This window comes from Toxotes jaculatrix, chromosome 21 (genome assembly GCF_017976425.1).
Source record: "Toxotes jaculatrix isolate fToxJac2 chromosome 21, fToxJac2.pri, whole genome shotgun sequence".
NCBI lineage: Eukaryota > Metazoa > Chordata > Actinopteri > Toxotidae > Toxotes > Toxotes jaculatrix.
Window position 1 is genome coordinate 16,324,604 of NC_054414.1, and position 6,000 is coordinate 16,330,603.

The following is a 6,000-nucleotide window of genomic DNA, read 5'->3' on the forward strand; positions in this document are numbered from 1 at the left end:
CTCCAGCTATTACTTCAGCGCTAATCATGGTGGAGACAATCAAAAATCAAGATTGAAATTTTTTTCCCCAGTGGAATAGACATCAAAAACTCAGAAGAGGCCACTGCGCAAAATTCAAGATGTATCAGTTATTTGTGCAGTGGTTGTTTTTTTTTTTTTTTTTCTTTAGTTTCTCTTATGGTGCACATTCCTTTAGAGTTCTGCATCAATTACGGTGGATATACCAAAAATCCAACTGTCGTTTGGAGAAAAGTACCCAAATGCTGTGGTTTCCCACTGTCATGCTGATGAAAGAGGACGCTGCAGTAATGTTAGCTGACCCACAGCAATTACAGAACAGAAGCAACACATTTCAGTCACATCCATAGTGTTTTTTCTTCTTGTCTTCAGTTCTCTTACCCTCATTTCTGTTTTCTTTCCTTCTATTCTTTTCTCTTTTTTTCTGTCTATTACTTCTCCCCTATTCTCTGTGGAAATCACATGGGCTGGGTTTAGCCACGAGTTTCATGCAGCATGTTGACAGGCTTCTCATTGCCCTGTGTGATGTCTATATCTAACCTTGGGTGTCTTCACTGTTACACAAGGCAACCATTAAAGGTGGTTATATTTTTTCAGAAAACGTGACCTAAAGCTAAAAGAACATGCTTTTTGTTAACCTTAACAGCCCCCTTTTTTCTCTGGTTAGATGCATTCTTGTTTTATCTGTTTCCATTACTATCTCTAAACTATTTATACACAGACTTCGCAGTGGTTTTTACTGCTGTTCCCATTTTGAGCAATCAGTTTTAACATTTTTACAAAAAAGTTGAACTTTCAAGCTTTCAGATTACTTCTACCCATACCTACTTATTATCTTTAGCTCATTCCAGTCTTAGCGTGGCAAATGTGTTAGACCAGCACTCCATTCTTACCCCTGCCAGCTCTAATAGGCCATGCCATGATAGCTAGACCAAACGCTGGCTCCGTAATCCTTCACTCTGTCTTCCTCCTTATGCTGTTATGAGTGGAAATGAAAGTTACAGGCCCGGGGTTGATCACAGTATGCGGAGACTCGCATTTAGCCGTGAGTCAGTACAGGCTGGGCTTTAATAAAGCCTTGCAAACAAGATGAGTGGGCGGCCAGGCTTTGAGGATAAGCCCCCCCATGCAGGCAAGGACGATCTGTCGCTGCACTGCCAGAGACAATAAGTCACTCTGGCACAATAAGAGAAGGGTCCCCAGCTCCCGATGAGGCATTCCATATGGGATGAATAGCATCTCTAATGACCACCCCTCTGCTTATTACCGCTGTGATTACGAGCCATTTGTTTGCTTTATCATGGCCCTAAACCTCAGGGGATTTAATGAGTGTTTGGATGTAAAACCGTCTCCCCCAAGGATGGGAAGGTCACAGGGATTGTTTGATGTGGCACAGAGGGTGTTGTGCTTTTTTACACATTCCTCTTCGTTGTTTGTGAGTTTGTACTCATCACACCCTCAACTACTGTCAGAATTATTCATGGCCTCTGCTCTGATGACAGCGCAAGTTGGGTTTTGTAAAACCAGCAGAGAAGAAAACATGGATGAATATAGTTTTTAGGCTGCATTGAAGTTTTAGTGGTGATGAAGGGTTTGGGGTAAAGTGGTTTAGCTGATGATAAAAATGATGTGTGGGACAAAGAGAAGGATCATACAGAAATACACTCCCTAAAATGAGAGAATGTGCTGTATTGTTGTGGCTGTTGAGGGTATACCAGTGTAATTGTTCTCATTACAGCACCATTGTGACTTGTATTGTTATTATGTCTGACTGCATCAGTTTGCCATTTCCTCTTCATCTTTCTCTGCAGTCTCAGTGGGCTTCATTATCAATAATTAAGAAATGGCAGGCTCACCCGCGTCTGTTGTAGCCACCTGACGAGACGCATGCACACACACAAATACATGGCGTACCAGAGGAACAGCAGGAGGTTGGGGCGGCCTTCATATCTCTCCGTTCTCCATTAACCTTTCAGTAAGACTCAGAAGGCAGCTGGTGAAATGCGGTAAATAATGAGTGAGAGTCTTGTTGAGAATCAGCGTATGAGTAATTAATGTTTGTTTGGTCGCACCCATCTCCAACGAATCAGCAGATAATTTGCACTCTCCGTGTTTGCCACCTGCAGGTCAAACAATATGGCTGACATTTGGGTTGATGTATTCGTCAAGCAATCTCCTGAAGGGATTAGGCCGCACATCCAGCCCTGATTATCAGTATCAAAGTTCGATTACAGCTTCCTGTTGCAAATTATAACCAGGAGGATCCACATGCTTTTGGCAGCACTAATATAAGCGATAGTAACAGAGATAAGACTTCTGGTCAGATCAAGAATTCAGAACTCAAATAAGGAGTTTGCAGCTTCCCCTTGAGTGTGTTTAGGGTTGAAATGAAGTCATGACTACAATTAAATTTTGTTTTGAGCTCCTGCCTCAATGAAGTTCATGGAGATCCCTCTCGTCTGGCTCCTTGGCCCGCTCATTAAAATGACTAATTGATTATGGGCCAAGACCACGGCCAAAGAGGCAGTGTATCAATTATTAAGCTGCATTAATAGATTAAACTGGAAGAATGTGCGAAGCATTTAACTTCTGTAACCCACTGAAAGTGGAAGCAATTATGAAGTACCTCTTTGACCACTCAAAAAAAAAAAGTGAAAGCAAAAAAACTGTAGTGAAACCAATGCTCCGGCTACTCTCCCTAAGGGCTACTGGTCTGACCCTGCTAATGGCATTCGACATAATTACCAACACTGGTCCAGATTTTCCCCCTTTTATGTCTCTTAATTGATATCTGCTTGTCTAATGATGACAGGCAAAGGCTGGAGAGAATGGGAAGGGCCCAGCCAAAGTGACGGCTCTTTCTCCCCATATTGAAGCACTAGATAATCGCCTGTCTAATGAAGTTATGAATATTGTTAGGCTTAATGGTTGCTCTTTTTGTTACCTTTCAATGCAAAGATCCAGGCCACTGCCCCCAAAACGTGATGACGAATGTGACTAAAGTACAGTTTTTAATTGTGCCCCTCTTGAAAACTTGTGAGGAGAATGTCACCATTGTTGAATGCTGTTGCTAGAATCAACAAAGGTGACTGATGAGAGTCCTTGCCTTTTCACAAACTCACTGTGCATTCATCATGAATAAAGTCAACACAAGTCAACAGATTGGGTCCCACAGAGGAATATGTTCAGGCTATAATTTGAACCTCGTTGGTGCTTAGACCTTTGCGTAGCCTGTTTTGTAGAGTAGGACTCTACAGTAGGAACAAAGTGCTGGAAATAATCACAATTTTAGCAGGTACAGGAAAGTGAGCAGGCCTCTTATGACAAATGGCACATCAGTCAGTTGGGCAGCCTATTGATTGGGCGGCCTCTGGCTGCGATTTATGCCTGCCATTCCTCTCCCATTTGAAGGAGGTGGTGTCAGGAAGTGACAGAGTTATGTACAAGTCCTCCACATGATTGGTGACCCCAAGGTGGGCTCTTTACCAACCCTCCAGCCTGTCCTCTTCCAAAAAGCTACACAGGAAGAGGTGGCATTTGATGTGAAATGACAGAGCGGGATATACTGTGCTGCACTGTAGGGCAAAAACAGCATGAATATAATAACCCTCTCAACTCTGATTAGGATGAAACTTCTATTTGCCTTGCCATTGCCTTGATTAAATCTCACATCTTAACACAGCCCCTCTGGCATTGCAGTGCAGAGGTACAGGATGAAATGAAAGTTTGCCATTTTTCAGCGATGATTGCTTTATTGAACCTGGCAATGATGACCATCAGCAGGCGTGTGTTTGCCACTGTTGCTTACAAAACGAAATAAATAAATAAATAAAAGAACGGAATGGGAAGAAAAAGATCTGCACTGTCTCCCACTTCTGATCTGTCTTCCCTCCATCAGTTGCTTAACTGCATGACACAAATAAATCAGCAGAATGAATCCCAATAAATGTTTCGTCCTATTGCAATAATCAGCACTCTTTCCCGTACAAACTATAAATGGATGCCAACTGTTTTTTTTTCTCTCTCTCTCTTTATCCAGTTTGTTTCAGGCAGCAGCAGGGCAGACTGAGAGTGATCAGGGTTTAGATGCATTTGGCAGACGCTTCCTGTAATTCAGTGGTTGATGGAGAGAGCTGATAAGTGAATTGGTTTCTTGGTTCAGGCTGTGGAAGCTACTGAGCTCTGTTTTGGTACCTTGGCATGAGGGCAGCTGTGTTTTTGTGGCTGGGGCGCGTTGCTGTTTTAAGAAGAAATCAAGTCAAGATGAAAAGTGAACATTTCAGTCTGGTTCAGTGTTGAGCCTAGAAGTGCAGAGCCAGGGCTCTATAAAAGTTTGTTACCGAAGTTGGAAGTTTGGCATCGAAGCCAATAAAACTTTCTTAAATCAAAGTATCATGTGACCCATTTTTAGTTCTGACCCAAGCTTAAGTTCAAGAAGTTAAGATCTGAGGTTTTTAGTAGACACTCTGACACATAGGACATTGAATTTTATATCCCATCATTCATGGTTAGAGTAGATCACAGACTTGGTCAAGCAAGGTCAACTGAAAGCATTAATTTCAAAAACGCTTTACAAGAGGACTTGAAAAAAAATCTTGTCATGCTGCAGCATCACCGTGTTCTTCTTATATCCTGGATCCAAGGCTATTTGTTCAGGTGACTACATCTGCAACATTGTGGGTTATTCCGGGACATAGTGGTGGGAAAAAGGCTTTTTAGGAGTTTTCAAAATTAATTCGATTCAGATAAGAAAAATATTAGATTTGTGCATGGTAAATAATATTTGCTGAAAAGCCTGCACATGGAGAAGGACAAACATATGGTTCACACAAGATAGTGAACAAAGCTCCAACTATTTTGTGTTGTGTCTTTTTGAGATGAGCAGAGTCCCTCTCTGTTGTTTGCCTTTTGAATATGCTCCCCATGACTAAGCCACTGTGTCATGGAGTGTACACCTTTATCCGCCTGTTCAGGCGTGTCCACTTCAGACGTTAAGCCAATTAGCAGCATGTGGGCTGCAGTATTTCACTCTCCCCACTGTCATTAGTCCTGGTCAAAGTCAATACATAGACACTTGATCTGAGAGTGTTTGGTCACATAGCATAAGTGCTCTCTCACTGCCAGTGACAAAAGCCTGTCATCCTGGTTAGAGTTGTTGACAGGGGTTTGTCAGTACACAAACCCCCCCCCCCCTCCCACACACACACACACACACACACACACACACACGAAGGCACACATGCCCCATTCACCTTTATTAACCTGACTTTGTGATCCAAGGTTTTAATGAGAACTGAGAGAGAGCAAAACAAATCCAGTAAGACTTGCTAGGCACACAGCACAAACTAGGTTGCCTCTGCCCCTTCTCCCATTCCTCCTCTTTCCCATTTTGACTAATGTAATTTATGCAAAAAGAAATTATAAATAGCATATCAATACTGCCACAGTTTTCCGGGCCGGGCATGCAACACCACTCCCGGCTGTCAGGGTAAGTAGGTCGGGATGTGTATCTGAGAACACACTGACTAGTCAACCCCCCCAGTGATGTGTGTGTGTGCGTGTGTGCATGTGTGTGTCTGAAGAGAAGATTTAACAACAGTACACTCCAGGTCACATCCAAATAGAGACAAAAGACGGAAGGGAAGTCACGGCGTGTGGTTTTAATCATGCAACAGAAGTTCCTTTCCATGAGCTCAGAGAGTTCAGAGGAATGAATTTGAGTTAGTTTGGGTTCAGATCTGTTATGGTTTAGAAGTTTCCTCTATTTTGTCCATCGCTACAATAAATCTGAGGAAAACAAGTCTGCTGTCTCGCATCTTTTATTTAAAAATGTATATGCAGGCTTTTTACCCTACAGATCATTCTCTGTCACTTTGTGAAAACACTTCACAGCCCTTTGAGGGTGACAGATTGCCTAAAGCATTGTCGATGACCTCAAGAAAACAGGGTTCGCATCCTCGAGTCGATGATGGGCACTGTTAT